Genomic DNA, 19,238 nt, shown 5'->3' on the forward strand with positions numbered 1-19,238 from the left:
TTGTATTTACGAGCAATATCGGGTCACCGTGAATGGCAATTATCATTTCATTCGCTGACATTTATTAGGCACTCACTACTCACCTGATCTGATCCTGTATGTGGGTTACCTGTGGCATCTGCACAACTCAACGATTATCCTCTATTTCTTTTTAAAGATTTTTATTTATTTGGGAGGGAGGGAGGGAGGGAGAGAGAGAGAGAGAGAGAGAGAGAGAAGCGGGGGAGGGGCAGCAGGAGAGGGAGAAGCAGACTCCCCACCAAGCAGAGAGCCCTACACTGACACTGGGCTGGATCCCAGGACCCTGAGATCATGACCTGAGCCAAAGGCAGAGGCTTAACCCACTGAGCCACCCAGGTGCCCCAAGAACCTATGCTCTCAACGCGATGCCAAATGGGGTTTGAGAAGATCTGGGCACTTGGTGTGTCCCGGAACCAGGCGAACTGAGATGTGCTCTAGAGTGCATAGTACTCAAGCCTGCTGGAAGGTTAAGTACTGCTCTGACCAGCCACGTGGGGTGCCAGTGGTCTCTTCTGGTCCCTAAATCTTGATGGTTTTCTGGTCCAACAAAGAAGAATTTGTGGGTAGAACTGGATATGCTTCTCAGGGTTGTAGTGATGGTCTCATGTTAGCTGGTATTCCTGGCAGGAATGTACCCTTCACATTCAAGCCAAGCCCCCAGCAGGTACGTCATCCTTAATGCTGTGCCTCCTGTGGCTTGTGCTACTTCTGGTAGCACTAGCAGTGTCATGTCCCACTCAAATGTAATACAGAATAATGAGTGTGGGCATAATCCTGGGTCAGGGAAGACCTGAGTGTGAAATTCAGTGCTGATACGTCACAGCTGTGTGACTCTGGGCAAGACGCTTCACCTCTCTGTGCCTCAAGAGTCTGGGAGAGGATTAAATAAGATCATGCACTTTAGGGGCGCCTGGGTAGCTTCAGAGGTTAAGTGTGATATTCTCGGTCTCAGCTCAGGTCTTGATCTAGGGTTGGTGAGTTCAAGCCCATGGGTGGTGAATTCAAGTCTTAAAAAGAAAAAAGGATCATGCATTTAAAAAACCCATAGGAGGTGCTCCATAGTGGTCTGCTATCAACACTTTTAAAAGTCTGTAACCTGTCTACTGACTTCCTATAAAACACGAGTGGTAACTGGTCGGAAAAGTACAAAAGTACAAAAGTTATAAGCCAGAAATATTTCTACCCTCAATAATTTGAAATGTTCCCTGCCCCATACAGTCAGCCGTGATGTAGCACTTGTTTTAAAAACAGAAATTTGTTCCAATGCGACCGATCTATGAGGATGTGATTCAAGCGTAACACGCATCTCGCATTGTCTTAGGTGCAATTTCATTCGCAAGCAACACAACGTGAACACCCCAAAGTGCACCCAGGTGAAAGACTCGGGGGCCGGGGATACGCAAAATGCGCACGCGCATATCCAAATACCCACATGCTCCTTCCATTCACTGCGTATGTCACTGTCCACACCCATCCACGGCAGTGTTACCTCTTTTGTCCAAAATCAGGTGAGCCTCCTTCCACACTTTACAACAGCTCCTAGCTAACACCCTCTCCCACAAACCTGAGGTTGTTTTTTCTCCCCCAAGGTAAAGGGCTATTTTGGTAATATTTGTATACTTTTGATCAATTTGTTGTAAAACTGTGCATCCATCTTTATATTAGGTTCCTATCTTTTTTTACTGTGTCACCGATAAACTTCTTCTATAAGCCCCATGGTTTTAGTTGTGTAATTTTGCATAGTGTGATGCTTCTTTGGAGTGTATGTGTCATCTTACAAAATTGACTGCATTACAAAATTAATTACATGCTCATTGCAGCAAATCCAGAAAAAAAAAAAAAAGAGAGAGAGAGAAAGGACAGCAAAAATTACCTGTAATCCCACCGCCCCAGAAGAAATCACATCTCCTAGCTTGTTTCCTCTACATCTGCCCACAGCCACACACAAGCAGAACCGCGCAGCCCTTCCCTCCCACCGCTTTTCCAGCCCTGTCTCCCTGCCAATGTGATCACATGCATTCCATGCATTAAATCTTTTTTTTTTTTTTTTTAAGATTTTATTTATTTGACAGACAGAGATCACAAGTAGGCAGAGGCAGGCAGAGAGAGAGGAGGAAGCAGCCTCCCTGCTGAGCAAAGAGCCTGATGCGGGGCTCGATCCAAGGACCCTGGGATCATGACCTGAGCGAAGGCAGAGGCTTTAGCCTACTGAGCCACCCAGGTGCCCCTCATGCATTAAATCTTTACCTACAACCTTATTTTCATAGGCTGCACCATATTTCATTGGATGGATGGACCACAGTTTGTGTGTAGAAACATAGATATTGTTTGCTTCTGACCTCAAAGGGAATGCATTTGATGAGCCAATTCAAGCATTATTGTGTCCATCTCATGGGATGGGAAGGTTTCCCATAATCTCACCTCAGCCATCCCCCTGGCAAATAGTTATTGATGGCTCTTTACATGCTGGGCTCTAGCTTATGTGAGAATTCAGCAGAGGGGAAGAAATGGGCACAGAAATAGCTTCCAAGAAGGCAATGGTATAGTGAGGACGAAAGCCAGTCATCAAATAAGCACATGAGGCTGTATAAAACTGTAAGATATAGTAAGTAACTATGGAGGAAATGTACAATATCAGTGAGATGTTACCATGGGAGACTACGGGGGTGTATGTACATGTGTGTGTGTGTATGTGTGTCTGTGTGTATCTAAGAACCTGCCTGAAACTCGTGCCGCCCACAGAGGACCACAGGCTAAAGCATGAGGCACATTCTTCTGACTTGAGCTCTTTATAATGTAGACACAAATTCTTTTCTAGAAATGGAACCAGGTTTATTAACTTGTCATATTTGCCTCCCCTTTTAAAAATATTTTACTTATTTATTTTTGAAGATTTTATTTATTTATTTGATAGAGAGAGAGAGAGACAGCGAGAGAGGGAACACAAGCCGGGGGAGTGGGAGAGGGAGAAGCAGGGTTCCCGCTGAGCAAAGAGCCCAGTGTGGGGGTCCTGGGATCGAGCAGAAGGCAGACACTTAATGACTGAGCCACCCAGGCGCCCCAAGATTTGCTTATTTATTTATTTGGGGGAAAGAGAGAGTCTGCGAGCGTAAGTGAGGCAGAGGGAGAAGCAGACTCCCTGCTTGGGCCTTGAATCCAGGACCCAAGCCGAAGGCAGATGTTTAACCAACTGAGACACCCAGGTGCCCTGGATGTGCCCCCGCTTTTTAAAAGTAAGCTCTGTTCTATCATGAGACTTGAACTCATGACTCCGAGATGAAGAGTCTCCTGCTCTGCCAACTGAGCCAGCGCTTTTCTGCCTAACAATTTATGCAAGATAGCTTTCCACGGCCTCATGGTACAGTAGGTAGGACTCTGGCTCCTGGATTTAGACAGGCCGGGTCCCGATCCTGGTTCTCCGCCTTTTACCAGCTGTGTGGGCTTGGGCAAGATCTGTAACTCTGCCTGCCTTAGTTTCTTCATCTGCAAAATGGGAATGATAGAAGGGTTGCAAAAAGGATGAGAAAGACGTGATGCATGTAAAACTGTCAGCACGGAGCCGGTGCTTTGTATTGGTTTAATGACTGCATATTCGTTTGTTTAAATCAGGATTTCACAATCTGGGGAGGATTGATGTTTTGGGCCAGAGAATGGTCTGTGCTGGGGACTTGTGCTGTGCACTGTAGGATGGTTAGTAGCATCTCTGGTCTCTACCCACTAGACACCAGCAGGACTTTAGGTCACAACAATCTAAAATATTCCCAGAAAAAGTGCCTGGCTGGCTCTTGATCTTGGGGTTGTGACTTTGAGCCCCATGTTGGGTGGAAGGCTTACTTAAAAAATAAAATCCTTAAAAAAAGAAAACAACCAACTCCAGAGGGGCGCCTGGGTGACTCACTTGTTGAGCATCTGCCTTCGGCTTGGGTCGTGATCCCGGCGTCCTGGGATCGAGCCCCATGTTGGGCTCCTTGCTCCGCGTGGAGCCTGCTTCTCCCTCTCCAGCTCCCCCCATGCTTGGTTCCCTCTCTCAGTCACTCTCTCTGTCAAAAATAAATAAAATCTTTTAAAAATAATAATAATAAAAATTTGAAAAAAACTCCAGATATTGACAAATGTCCTGGAGGGTTAGGGGGAGGAGGCAAAAATTGCCGCTATTGAGAATCAGTGCTTTTACTACACATAATGTGCATATTTCTATCCACACATTGATGATACACAACATGGAATATATTATATACTTAAGTACATCAATATAAAATATGTTATTAATAGAAATAAAAGTGCTTATGAATAACATCTACAACTAAACACATAGTGTATAAATACAAATGATACCTAAAATGTATATAAGTGTATATTAAAATATATATTTTTAATTAAAGAAAGCATTGATGAGGAGAGTCGAAATGTTAAAAAACAAAAACCGTGTTAATCGGGGGAAAAAAAAAACACGAAGGAAACAGAGGGCATTCCAAATTCCAGCCTTGTGGGGTATGGCTTCTAATTTCCACCAAAGAGAAATGCGGACCGGACTGGGGCAGGGGCTGAGTGGGTCCTGTAGAGGGATGCGGTTTGCTTTGGGGAAAATAAGCTTGTGTGTGTGTGTGTGTGTGTGTGTGTGTGAGAGAGAGAGAGAGAGAGAGAGAGCGCGCGCAACAGAGGCGGGAGAGGAGGAAGGGTGGCTAAAACGGTTTCTCGGTCTACCCGCTCTGGAAAAAGACACACACAGGCGGGTTTGGAACCGCTTCTGGGAAGAAAACCATCCCCGCAGGGACCGAGTCCACTGGGAGTTAGAGCACAGCTCACTTTCCCCCTTAAACAAAAGGCACAGGAAACACTTAACCTGGCCACTTCCCCAGGTTGAACAATGAGTTTGAGCCACTCCTTTCCTCTCCCTGTTTCCCAGGCCCAGAGCCGGGCTCCCAGGCCCAAACCCCTGGGTGGTCGGATGGTGGCGGCGAGAGAGGGGGAGCACGGGAGGCCGGCCTGGGGCTCTCCTGCTGAAGGTGTCTCACGGGGGTGGGGGACACTATGCACATCAGTGACCACACTCACGCAGTCCTCTCACGTGCCACAGCCTGTCCTAGGTGCATGCCCCTTTTGTCCTCACAGACTCCCCAGAAGGACAGTCTCAGGATGTCTGTTTTACAGATAAGGAAACTGAGGCACAAGGAGTTAAGTAACAGGCTTCACAGCTTGCAAGGGACAGGACTGGGGTTTGAACCCAGGCAGGCTGCCTCCAGAGCCCAAGTTTCCCCTAAACCGGTGGGTCTCCAATGTGGTAGTGCCTGGGGTGTGTGTGGGGGCATTTGGACCTTCAGAGGACTTCTGGCGGGCGCTGTGTGCGGACATTTTCCGTTGTCACAGCTTGGCTTGTGCTGCTGGCATCTAGAAGATAGAAGGCAAGGACGGGTGGCCCCACCGGCATTATTCAGCCCTCGATGTCTATATTGTGACTGTGACCAGACCCTGTTCTAGACTCTTTCAGGAAAAGACTATCATTCTTCCAGAACTCTTAACATTTGTTTGCTCCATCTAAATTACAAGTAATACATGCTCATTGGAAAAACAGAGAAAGATACCTGTTCATAAAGAAAATCGGAAAGATTTTCTCCTCAGTCCTTTGCACTGAGGTAAACACGATTAACCGCCCAAGGACATTTGTTCATCTGTGTCTCATCTGCTAATTTCCATTTTCCCCTTGTCAAAAATAGGAGCCCTCTATATTTTTCTGCATATCTTTCACCTGTGTTGGGCTCCAAACCACAAGCCTTTGTGCTTGCTCTTCTCTCTTTCCAGAACCTTCTTCCTCAGGTACCCGGGGGTCTGTATCCCTCCTGTATTAAGGTCTGAGTATCCCTGGATTTCTCTCTAGATCCCTCTTCTACCTCTATTCCTTACCTGCCTGACCTTTTTGTGTTTTTTTTTTTTTTTTTTCTTTAAAGACTTTATTTATTTATTTGCCAGAGAGACACAGCGAGAGAGGAGGAAACCAAGCAAGGAAAATGGGAGAGGGAGAGGCAGGCTTCCCGCCGAGCAGGGAGCCTGATGCAGGGCTTGATCCCAGGTCCCTGGGATCATGACCTGAGCCCAAGGCGGCAGCCGCTTAAGGACTGAGCGACCCAGGCGCCCCCCCCCCCCCCCTTTTAAAGCCCTCATCTCTGACATCTGGGGGCATATGGTTGTGTCCTTCCTAGAATGCTGGCTCCAAGTTGGCAGAAAAGGTGTGTCTTTCATGACGCTGTGTCCCAGCCCCTAGAGCAGAGCCTGGCAACAAGACACTCAATAAATATTTATTATAATCAACAAGTAGAGAAATGAATGAAAGAACAATGCATTTATCACGTCTGTCTTTCAACGTCCTTGGTAGATTCCCAGAAGTGGATCTGTGACCAAGTTTAAACTTGTCACCAGAATTGCTTTTCTCTTATCCCTGTTCCCTCATCAACACTAGCTAGAGCTTACATTAATTTTTAAAAAGATTTTTATTTATTTCATTGACAGAGAGAGATGACAAGCAGGCAGAGAGGCAGGCAGAGAGAGAGGGGGAAGCAGGCTCCCTGCTGAGCAGGACTCGATCCCAGGACCCTGAGATCATGACCTGAGCCGAAGGCAGAGCTTAACCCACTGAGCCACCCAGGCGCCCCAACCTTACATTAATTTGACACTATGTCTTAAGACCTTTCCATGTGTTCACTGAGTTATTCCTTAGAAAAATCCCCAAATAGTAATAATAACTATTTTATAGGACTTATTATATGCTAGACAGTGTTCTGTTTTATACTTATCAGCTCATTCAGTCCTTGTAGCAGCTCTCCAGCGCAGGTACCTTGTTATGCCCGATTTACAGACGAGAAACTGAGAAACCAGATGCTAAGTCCAGTAATTTCTCCAAGGTCAGAGAGCCAGAAGGTGGCACAGCCCAGACTGAGCCAGAAAGTCCAGCTCCAGAGTCCACACTCTTAACCACCCTGTTACCTGCCTCTCTGTGCGATCAGAGCAACCATGATTCCCATTCTGCAGAGAGGGAAGCTGACTGACGGACGGGCTAAGAAACCTGACCAGAAATATGATCCGTGGTCGTAATCGTTGCGAATGGGATCGGTGGAAAACGGTGTGGTTTTCCTCCCCAAGGTTATCTCTTTTTCTTGTCTTTTCCTTTTAAAATCTGACAACAGTGTATTTTATTACTTGGAGAAAGAGAATTTCTCAACCTGTATCGTGCTTAAATATAAACATCTAACGTGGGCACTCTTTTGCCATCTCTGTCTGACCGATTAAGCTAAATCCAGACTTTTTACTCTGAAAATACCTCTTAAAATGAATCATTTGTTAACTTCCAAATAAATAATAATAATAATAATAATAATAATAATAATAACAATAATAATAATTTTTTTAAGTAGGCACCACACCCAGTGTGGAGCCCCCCTCCATGGGGCTTAAACTCGTGACCCTGAGATCAAATCTGAGCTGAGATCATGAGTCAGATGCTTACCGACTGAAGCACTCAGGCACCCCCCAAATAAATTATTTTGAGCAGTAAGTCACAGAAATACTTAAATTTACGAGTTTACAATGCCTAAATGTAATATTGGATCGTGGGCAGGTGTATCAGTGAGAAAACTGGGGAAACCTATAATGTCTGTTTAGTTAATGGTATTGCACCAGTGTTCATTTCTTAGTTTATTTATTTTTTTTAAGTAATCTCTGTACCTAATGTGGGGCTTGAATTCACAACCCTGAGATCAAGAGTCATGTGCTCCATCGCCAGAGCCAGCCAGGCGCCCCTAATTTCTTAGTTTTGATGGACGCCCGTGGGTCAGCAAGATGGGACCGACAGGGGCAGTGGGCCGACAGGCACTCTTTGCATCAACTTTGCAACTTTTCCATAAATCTAACATTATTCCAGATAGTTTTTTTTTTTTTTTTTAAGTGTTTAATGCTAATTGCTAGGTCTGCAGACATACTCCTAATGTGGCTATAGGCCAACATGGGAAACACCTGGTTGTGGAAACATTTTGGTGAAAAAAAGAAAATCTGTTATCCTTCTGCTGGACAAAAGGGTATATTTAGCCTCAGATTTTTTTTGTGGTGACCTTTGCATTCTGAAATGAATTAGAGGTTTATGTGTAAGAATGTGGAGCTCAGGAAATCAGGAAGTGGATGGGGTGCCCACTTTCCTGTCATATTTCACTTGTTTACGTAGCAGAGCGTCACCACGCGGAGAGATTTTGTTAGATTATGTTGGCACAGCCCGGCTCCGAGGTCTGAAGGCAGCCGAGTGTCGATGCACACCAGCGCCTTAGCCAAATCCTTTGACGTTCCTGTGTGGCATTTCAATTGTACCGTTCAATTGAGTAATAGTAAATATAACAATTTTAGTTAAAGTATTATTTCAACGTGCTCTTTGTCTCTGGCTATTTTGACCTAAAATAAGTTACTATTTTTTATTTTGCAGACAGTACCAAAGGTTTTTTTTTTTTCCCTAAGATTTTTTAAAAACAATTTATTTTTTAATTAACATATAATGTATTATTAGCCCCAGGGGTTCAGGTCTGTGAAACACCAGGTTTACATACTTCACAGCACTCACCATCGCCCATACCCTCCCCAATGTCCATAACCCTCCCCCCAGCAACCCTCAGTTTGTTTTGTGAGTTTAAGAGTCTCTTATGGTTTGTCTCCCTCCCCATCCCATCTTGTTTCATTTATTCCTTTCCTACCGCCCAAACCCCCCACGTTGCCTCTCCACTTCCTCATATCAGTTTTTCCGTAAGATTTTAATCTCTACACCCAACGTGGGGCTCGAACTCACAGTCCTGAGATCAAGCATGCTCTACGGACTCAGCCAGGTGCCTTAAGTAACAGTTTTTGTTTGTTTGTTTGTTTTTTTATGTCTCAAAGACAATGTGAGACAAATTTTGGAAAGCAAACCATATCCCCTGACCCATAACTTCATATTCCTGGGGAACATTGAGATGGGAACATCTGTTTGTCTTTATTTGCTCTCTTAACAAACGTAGCATTTTCCAGGCAGATAACAAAAAGGCTAATTTTCAGAGACTTCTGGCTCTACTGGCTGTCTTGTTCACTCCTCCGTCCCAGCACTTACCATGTTATCTGGCACAGAACTGATAATCATATTTGGGGAGCCAACAAAGGAAGAGAGCCAAAATTTACATAATGTTCTTGCATTTAAGATCTTTAGCAAGGATAAAAACATTCAGTGCAGGAATGTTAAAGCATCTTTGATGGGGTGATTAAAGGCGCATGTCCACTGCCTGGGCTCTCCATTTTTAGAAACAGTCTTTAGTCTAAGCAATTTCTAAATTAAGAATTAGAGTAAGGTAGATTATCTTCCGTTTGCTCAACCACGACAACGTTTGGCTTCTCAGAAATATTCAAACGCTTATATTTTGTTTTCTTTCATGAATCAAATGTAGGGGGTTTGGGCTGGGCTTTTATTCAAATGACATTTTAAAACGGGGCATATGTTTCAGGGAGTAATTAGCGATTGTTTAATAGAACGACCCTTCAGGCCAGAAAGGCTGTGGGTCAGAATTGTTAACAGGCAGAGCACTGAAAAATAGTAAAGCATTAGCAGATAGCATAAATAGTCAAATCTGACCTCCAAAGGTCAAGAGAGAACTAAATAATTTGGTCACAGCACAGGCTGATTTAAATCAATGCAATCCTAATTTCCTTTTTTTGCTGGTTTGCCTTGGGTGTGCCACGGTCCAGTACTCACCAGGAGTCAGAAGGGAGAGAGAGAGCAGGGTAGGCTCCACTCAGTGATATAATTTTACTAAATGTGGGTGGCTTCCAGGGAAAAAAATACCCAGAAGTATTTCAGGCACCGAATGAAACTATTTAAACAGAACACCATTGTTGTGCTATTACTTGGTTTTGTTTCTCTAAGAATGATTTATGATGGTAACACCAATATAAATACGTAATTAACTATGGAAGCATTTCCTATCTCAGGCTTCCCACATCTTTCTTTCTTTAGGTTTTTTAGGTTTCAAATTAGACCCTTATCCCCTAAGATGGAAAAGGAGCAAAAATCTGTTTCGTTGCTGGACCAAAGGATAAGTATTTATCTTATTCTTTTAAAGTGAATAAAAGATCAGAATTCTTTCAGACTTCCATCCAAAAACAATTTTTTAATGGAATCATTCCCTTCCTTTTCACTCCTTCTGCCGATTTTTCCACATAGGATGACTCGCCTTTGGACATCTCCCACGTAGCTAAAAATACGTGCGGGTGTTCAAATTTATTTTCTTTATTTCTTAAGGTAATACACTGATACCCAGGTTTGATTAGGAAAAGGACATTTAAAGGGGGGAAAAATTCTTTTGGTGATTACAAAATCACTTTAAGACCCCGGGGGGAACTATGCCTCAGTGACAAAACAAATTTGCCACAAATCATTGTACAAAAGAACAGCAGGACCTGAGCCTCGACTCTGGGCCAGCTCCTAGTCATTGTTCATTTGTTTTGGAAACCTCACCCTCCTCCTGCCATGTTCAATATCTAATTGGCATTCTGACCCTTCAGATAACTCAACATCTGCTACTCGGTTGCGTCTTGGAAACGCTTTGTTCCCTCCAGGCGGAGTTCAAGGGGCTCTCTTTCCCGATACACCAGATTCATGCGTGCTACTGTGGACCCCCCTCCCGGAGCCAAACTTTTGCGAGCCACTATGAGATCCGGAGCCACCTCCGTGTCCTAAACCCAATCATAATTCCACAGATGGAAAACTCTGGAGGATGGGGGTCCAGGGCAGTGAACGAACCCACCAGGCTGACTTCTTGGAGAAGCCCCTAGAGGCTGTCATCCATACATCTATTTCGTGACTTCAGTTTTTTTATACGTTTTTGGCTCCATAACCTTGGCTTTTCACCGTGACGAGCCAACGTCCGGACTTAAAGTTTAATCTCCTAACAGGGATTTTTGTGGCTATAGACTGGGATTTTTCGGGAGGGCCACACACACATGACTGATTTTCTGACATGATTTCAATGACTCCAAGACACCCTAGGCTGTAGGTTTCATGATTATTTTATGTGCTGCTAAGAAAGAAAAACTTCCACGAATTCACTGGTGATGGGACTTCGATTCTAAGATGCAGGTCTAATCCCGGAGATGTTAAAAATGTGAAGCCAAGGGGAAGCTGGGAACAGTGATGTTTGGTTGTAGGTACAGAGCTTCGTACTGTTTTGTGGGAGAGATTATGCAGTTTCGGTGACTGCCATTTACTAGAGAAACTAACAGCCTTTCATCTGTTTTTCTCCTCTTTGGTGTTTGAGTTCTGTTAAGGGATGGCCCATGCTCGTCCCTTACCCTTCAGTTTTGATACTGATCTAAGGAAGGTCCCTTCTGAAACTGTCCCCCAAAATGTTCTCTGGAGCCACATGCTGGATTGTGTCCCACGGGCCACAAGTCAGAACCACACACACAGGCAACTGATTTCCCTTTATTATTTTACTTGACAGTCTGGTTTTGGGTCGGGAGGAAAATGTCTATCTTCTGGGAAGAATCAGAAGACCCACAAGGAGCTGAGAAAATCTGGAAAGTTCCTTTCTGAAGTGCCCGCCATACTTTTCCCAGAACAACCTGTCCTTGAAACTAATCTTCACTTTGGATGAGCCTGGAAGATTCTGATGCGAATAGTTTCAGCAGAAGCCAACAGAAGGGCATGAGCTCCAATCAAACAATCAGGAACCTGGGCATCTTTACAAAAATTAAACAACTGCTTTGTTTTCTTTCCCTGATTTAAATGGTTGTGAAGGAGCCTCATGGTGTGTTTTGGTTCAACCCTTTGCTGGGCCTCTTTTTAGCTATGACGAGGCTTTTGGGCAAATGTTTGAATTCATGAAATGGGGGTAATACTGACCTCACAGGATCGAGTGAGTTAATGCATAGCAAGGGTTTAGTTCAGTGTCTTGTATGTGTCATGAATTGCTCTGTGAACTATGATTATGCTTGTTGTTAGATACAATCCTTTTGACCCCAAGTTGAAAAAACTTCATGCCGGCTTCCCAACCCAGGCAGTGTTCTCTTGGTACGGCCTGGGATTCCTCTGATTTCTAAAGGGGGTAATCTATCACTATTGTTAAAATTATTATTGATGATGTGCTTTTCTTCCATTGTTTCTGCCAGTTTTTCCTTCAAAACTTCAGGCCAGCATTTTTCTACATCCAAGAGCAATAACGGACACGGAGTGTCATTCGTGGGCAGAATTTCCACCTGTGCCTCCTTTCCTATTTGGAAGAACTGTTCAGAACTAGCATTTTCTGGCGCTCTTCGTGTGCAAATGACAGTCTTTTTCCCGAATGAGTTGTAGCAGCGACATAATCGATGACCTCCTTCTTGGTTTGCATCCATCGTCTTTTTTTTTTCTTTTCTTTTTTTGACTGTCATCCTTCCTTCCCGGAATTTCTGAGCAAAAGGAAACACCCCGATTACTTGAGATTTTTGCCTTAGCAAAAATCTCAGGCTTAGGCCTTCCTATGTGCTAACAGCTGGGAGCATAAAGACGGATGAGGGGTGGTCTCTGCCCCGGAGAACGGCACAGTAGTGGGGACTAAAGCCCCAGCCCAGCAATTTAATTTCTTTACTTTAAAATATACCTATTTTTAAGAGTCTATTTATTTATTTATTTGAGGGGAGAACCAGCGTGGGGGAGAGAGGGACAAGCAGACTCCCTGCTGAGCACAGAGCCAGATATGGGGGCTCGACCTCAGGACCTCCAAATCACAACTGGAGCCAAAACCAAGCGTTGGGTGCTCAACTGACCGAGGCACCTAGGCACCCCCTGATTTCTTTTTTAAAAAACCTTTAGGGCGCCTGGGTGACTCAGTGGGTTAAGCCGCTGCCTTCGGCTCAGGTCATGATCTCGGGGTCCTGGGATCGAGTCCTGCATCGGGCTCTCTGCTCAGCAGGGATCCTGCTTCCTCCTCTCTCTCTCTCTCTCTGCCTGCCTCTCTGCCTGCTTGTGATCTCTCTCTGTCAAATAAATTAAAACAACAACAACAACAACAACAAAAAACAAAAAAAACCCTTTAAACTATGTCATGAGCTACCAAGAAAGCAGGCCTCGGACTAAGGTGAGGCAGAAAGTTTAAGGGGTCTCAGAAACGCAGTAGCCAGGATAAACAATAATTCAATGCGGTGTTTGGATCTGCCACTGTCTTGTTACGAGACTTTGGGCAAATACTCACTTTTTGTGTCTCTCATTCCTCATTTGTGAAATGGGAGTGATGTTGACCTCAAGGGGTTGGTGAGGATTCGGTGAGGCAAGACAGAGGATGCTCAGGGCCTAAAAAAAAAAAAAAAAAAAAAAAAAAATCCATAATGAAAAACTGTGATTTCACTGAGTGAGTTTAGAAAAAAATCTCATGGTCCTGGGGAGCTAAATAAGTAACTCCTTAATCATTTTACTTCCCAATAAGGATGGGGCAGCACGGCTTATGACTTTTCTTTTCCCTTTCACCGATCTCTTGTCAGAAAGTGGGTCCCAAGCCGGGCACAGCATCTAAAACTCGACTGCTTGAGTTTCAACTCTGGGTCTACCACCGAGGAGCTGGGTGACCTCGGGAAAATTACTTCACCTCTCTGAGCCACATGAGGATTAAATGGGATCACGGATGCAGAGTAAGCACTCAGTAAGAGGGAGCTGGTGTCGCAGATGAGGCGGCGTAGCTCAGGAGATAAAACTGTCGTGGTTTACTCAGTTTCTGCCTGTCACCAGTGGTACCAGCCGTTGCTTTCAGAAGGGTTTCTCCACCTCACGGATGCAGGTAAGAATGTGTTCCGGATCCGTGAGCGTAAGCATTCCAGCTGACACAGACTCAGTAAATTTTCACACCACCTGCCACTTTTTGGAACACTTTAAAACCTTATTATTATTTTTTATTATTGTTATTGTTATTATTTGGGTAGAATGCTCAAATATACCCAGTTGTAGAGTAACAAGTTACCCCAATTCAATAATTATTAACATTTTGCTCATGCTTGGTTCAGTTAGGCCTCTCCACCTCCGAAGAATTTAAAGCATGTCTTAGGGGGTGCCTGGGTGGCTCAGTGGGTTAAAGCCTCTGCCTTCGGCTCAGGTCACAGTCCCAGGGTCCTGGGATCAAGCCCCCTACTTCCCTCCTCTCTCTGCCTGCCTCTCTGCCTACTTGTGATCTCTCTCTCTGTCAAATAAATAAATAAATAAAATCTTAAAAAAAAAAATAAAAATAAAGCATGTCTTGGGCCTCCTGTCATGGTCACTCCCTTTGGTGCTCATGTATAAAAAAACAACAACAACTTTTTTTTAAGTTAAAAACCACACGACACCATCATCCCTTGTCCCAAGAGGAACCCTGATTCCCTGGCGCTCCCCCCAGTCCCAGCGGCCCTCATCATCTCAGACAGGCCTGCTTCACTCCTGACCCGCTTGAATCCGGATCCCAATCTACCCAGGCGCTGGGCTGTCATCCAAAACCCTTTTCTGTTAAGAACTCACAGCGGGCGGCTGTTGAATTTCTAACATCTTCTGCTCCCCTGGGCCCCAAGCACGGAACAAAAACAAAACAAAAAAATCCCGACCTATTTTTCAAACATGTTTATCCAAGAGAAAGGGTGGCAGGTCGGAGGCCCCATGAGCCGTGGAAGGGGTACTTAAGCGGTGTGTCGGGAGGGCCTGTGTCCCCTCACAGTGGGGCGCGGCCTCCCTACGGCATCCAGCCCCACATCCAGGTGTTGGGTCTCAAGCCCACTTCAGCCATTGTTTACCGGCCCCCCGTGGATTAATCCCCTGTCAGTCAGGCCAGAGATGCTCCCGGGGAGACAGGCCTGCGTAGCATCCCATGTGTCAAGGCCCCCTTTGATACATTTTATCGCCTCTTATCCCTTCAGACGCACCATGACTCCTCTGCCGGTCACGGCCCCAGAGCTTTCGGATCTAGGCGTAGGGACTGACACCCTGCTTTTGGAGGGGAGGTGGGGGGTTTTCCTTTTTAGGCAGAAATCATTGTTGATCTGATAAAATGGTTTTTGCAGAATCAAGTGACAAGTGGAGAGTGTCTCATTCTGATGGCCCTGGGGCCTGTGGTCTTGTCAAAAGTGGGACTGTTTTTTGCTTTTTTTTTTTTTTTTTGGAAGGGGAGGTGTTTCAGGAGGAGCGATGTATGAATAGGGCTTCCAGGGCATGGGGGAATTAAAAAATTATCATGCACCCAAATTTCAATTCTAAAATATCATAACTTCACTGAAGGTAAAAGACATGCAGATGACTGTGCATTACTGTACAACAAATATAAACGTAGCAATATTAAACCATGGTGCTTGGTTGAATTTTTTTCCAGGACTATTGCTGCTTCTATTACTTTTTATGCTTTTAGCACGATTGTCTTAAGTACTTTCCAAATCACATTTTAATGATGCAAGCAGTGCATGAATCTAATTTGTAAGAACGTCCATACTTCAGAGATAAAACTGAGAGTTCTCGGCTACCATTGCTAAGCTCACTTTCCCATCTCTCAAAGAGATAGCTGTTGCTGTCAGTTTGTTATCAACAATCACAGGCCTTTATTTCTATGCATGGACGTCCATATATATGTTCTAGACTTAATTTTCAAATCCTTCCTGGAGTCAGCATAACTGTTGCCTGATGGAAATGATAGGGATGCTTTTCCAGGGGCGCCACAACAAAGTGGTAATATGCTGATTTATGGATGATTACGATATACAATATAGCCAACTGCCAACTCTGTGTACCCAAGAGAATCACCTCTGTTTCCTTTCCCGGACACAATTTGAAGAAGATACTGAATACCCACATGTTATAGGGCAATGTTGAAAATGGTAATTCTCTCTCATGTCCAGCTTTAAATTTTAGATTCCTAAAACTGTATACCTAAGTTGGATGAAAATAAATTTTCTTGAAGCAGAGAGCCCCATTCACCTCTTACTTCTCCCCTCTCCAGCTATTAACACTTTGCATTATTTTGCTATTATTCTTTCTCTCCATTTATTAAACATGTTGAAGAGATGATGGAACCAGACTAGATAGTTCTCAACCAATATATTATGAGTTTCCTAGTGAAAAATAACAATGGGGTCTCACTTAACATAGACTTTTGTCTGGTCCATTCTTTGGAGTTGTTTTTTTTTTTTTTTTTTAAAGATTTTATTTATTTATTTGAGAGAGAGAGAGGGATAGGACAGAGGGACAGGGAGAAGCAGACTCCAGGCTGAGCAGGGAGCCTGCCATGGGGCCTGATCACAGGATCCCGAGCTCAAGAGTCACCTGCTCTACTGACGAAGCTAGCCAGGGCACCCCAAATCTATTGATTTGAAGCACCGGTTGCCACTTGGTAAACTCCTGATGCCATAAATCTCTGCCATGAAAACGGGAGCAGGGACTTAAAACATTGAACCACAGATGCCTTAAATTCCCTCTAATAGAAGTTAAAGCATCAGAAATATGAGTTCACTTGATGGTAAAATTAATAATTATCCCTGATTTAATCAAACGCATCATGTGTTCCACATACCATTGAAAGCATTTTACATGCATTATCTCATTTCTTCTCAAAATAATCCTATGAGGTAGGTACCGCTATTCTAGAAATGCTACATCTAAGGGGCAAACTGTACAGACCCAAACCATTCCCCCATAGAAGCTTACATTTTAGGGGCAAAGGCAGATTGACTAATAGGAAAACAAACACACCAAATCCTTTCAAAGAGTGAGTAATGGTATGAAGACATAGTGAGACCACTTTTCATCTTAGAAAAACATACTATGTGCTCATAGTGCTTCCTATCGGACAGTGCTCTTTAAACCTGATTCCACCTTTTTTTTTTTTTTTTAAGATTTTAATTTTTAAGTAATCTCTGCACCCAATCACGGCCCCAACTTACAACCCTGAGAGTGAGACAAACAAGTCTTTGTTAAGTGACTTCTGTATGGCTGGCTGCCGGGAATGGTAGGGTGAACTGGGCAGACACACCTAGAGTCCGCAGTCCGGTGGGGGAATGTGGAAAATAAACCTGAGAATCCATCAGTCAATCAACAAACAGAATGGTACCAATAGCCATGCCTGTGATAAAGTAAAGCCAGTCAGTACTTGGGCAGAAAGGGAACAAATGGGTGCCTGATTAAAACAGACATTCAGCATTCGTGGTCTGGGAGGGCTCTCCCAGAAGATGAATTCTGAGCTCAAACTTGAATGATGAGATTATATTAAAAAAAAAAAAAAAAAAATGCAGGGGAAGCCCGGGAGCAGAATGGGCCTGAACACAGTCCCTGCTGGGCATGTTCCGGGGTTGCAAGGAGGGGGCCAGGGCCTGAGTGGCTGGTGCAGACCCATGTTTGTGGCCACTCTAAATCGTATGGAACTTACTCTAAGTACTTTGGGAAGCCCTGGCAGGGATGAAATGTAATGAACAAAAATCATGCCACAACACGTCATTGTCCAGCATTCCCATGGAACATTCCAGAGATGGAGGGATTAGGCACGAGAGCTCTTGACTTCCAGGGTCTCCGAAGAAAGAATCACTGAAGATCGTCTCCTGTAAAACCTCCCCCTGCAGGACTCCCGCATCAGAGCAGATCCTAGGGGGCTGGAACCTTTCACGCATGTGTGAATGTTGGGGACAGGGCAGAGGGACAGGAATGTGTTACTGTACTCGGAATGTGGATTTCAGCTTTTGTCGGCCAAGGGACCCTACTGTAGGTGACCCACCGCCTGCTAAAAGTACCATTTCAAATTATTAGAAACTCAGAAGGGAAAAACCTAAGCTACATGTCGTTAGAGACGCTGGGGAGCATTTAAATATGTTTGATCCAACCCACTGCCTGTGAGGGGCTCCCCTGGAAACTGCTTCTGTTGATCACTTCTGGGGAGGAACCCGGGAAGCTGGGAGTCGAGGGAGAACTTTCTGCTGTGTACCCTTTTATGCCTTTTACATTTTGTAATATGAGACTCTGGTGCCCCGTTCAGAAAAACCTGGAAGTTACATAAATAACTAAATTTGCTACTCCTGTTTTTATCAGTGAAGTAGGCTGAACTTTTTAGCGGTCATTGTCTCAAAGGTATCTAAAACTGGTTACTTTTTTTTTTTTTAAGATTTTGAGGATGATTTTCATTATTATAACTCCAATATTATATTATTATAATACCATTAAATGCCTACTGAATACAGACCTTTTGCTAAATTCTTCTGTAAAGCATAAATGTTTTCTTTTTTTTTTTTAATATTTTATTTATTTATTTGACAGACAGAGATCACAAGTAGGCAGAGAGGCAGGCAGAGAGAGAGAGAGAGAGGAGGAAGCAGGCTCCCCACCAAACAGAGAGCCCGGCACGGGGCTCAATCCCAGAACCCCGGGACCATGACCCGAGCCGAAGGCAGAGGCTTTAACCCACTGAGCCAGCCAGGCGCCCCAAGCATAAATGTTCTTAACCAAAAGTGGGGTGAATGACAGTTACATAAAAGTTAAACTGTTAGTGGATCATAGGCCGTGTTTAATCCATGATGTCACTTAGTGGGTATTTTTGTTGTTGTTTAGAGAAAATTCTATGAAATCATCACAAGTCTTATTGACCTGGAGTGATTTATTGGTGGGGGGGGAAGCCAGCTGTCTGGAAGGACCGATAACGCATGAAAAGCTGCATTCTTTGCTGTTTGTTTTCTCAGGGTGTGTTAGGGGGTGGTGACAAATATTAAGGAACTGCATTACCCCATCTTACCAGCATTCCTGTGACTGATCTTTCTTTCTTACCACTTAGTGGAAAACACACACGAAGAAAGAAAATTAAATAATATTAGGACTAAATGTGTGCATAATTCAAGAAGTTAACTTAAATTTAGATTGTTAACTTACCCCACTATGCCTTTAAAAGGTTTTCATTAAAAACCCCACATGCCTATACCACACACACGCACACACACGCACACACACGCACACACACACGCACACACGCACACACTTGTATAACCTCAAGGACTCCCATTGAGTCGGGGAAAAAAATAGGCTTTGACCGTTTGGTTTGAATAAGTAGTACAATTGCTATTTGTATATTTAAAAAATTCCAAATCTTATTGAATTAGGTCCTTGGGCTCTGATGAAGGTTCAGGAAACAACGGAACCACTTGTGTGGCTAATTGCAGAAATTTAAAGAAAACACAAACTTGGGAATGTCACAGAACACGGTTTT

At 44.1% G+C, this 19,238-nt stretch overlaps 1 long non-coding RNA gene across 2 annotated transcripts in view; it reads right to left on the reverse strand.

Moving 5' to 3' along the window:
* LOC132022799 (uncharacterized) overlaps positions 1 to 19,238 on the reverse strand; it is a 50,227-nt gene that overhangs the window by 19,719 nt on the left and 11,270 nt on the right. The window contains exons 2-3 of one of the 2 annotated variants that reach the window (XR_009405723.1): positions 13,248 to 13,345; positions 11,496 to 12,465 (exon numbers count right to left, since the gene is read on the reverse strand). This is a non-coding gene — a long non-coding RNA (uncharacterized LOC132022799). Of the gene's footprint in view, positions 1 to 11,495; positions 12,466 to 13,247; positions 13,346 to 19,238 lie in introns of those variants that run through there. The other variant, XR_009405724.1, reaches the window with a different exon arrangement.

Source organism: Mustela nigripes, chromosome 7, assembly GCF_022355385.1.
Source record: "Mustela nigripes isolate SB6536 chromosome 7, MUSNIG.SB6536, whole genome shotgun sequence".
Taxonomy (NCBI): Eukaryota; Metazoa; Chordata; class Mammalia; order Carnivora; family Mustelidae; genus Mustela; species Mustela nigripes.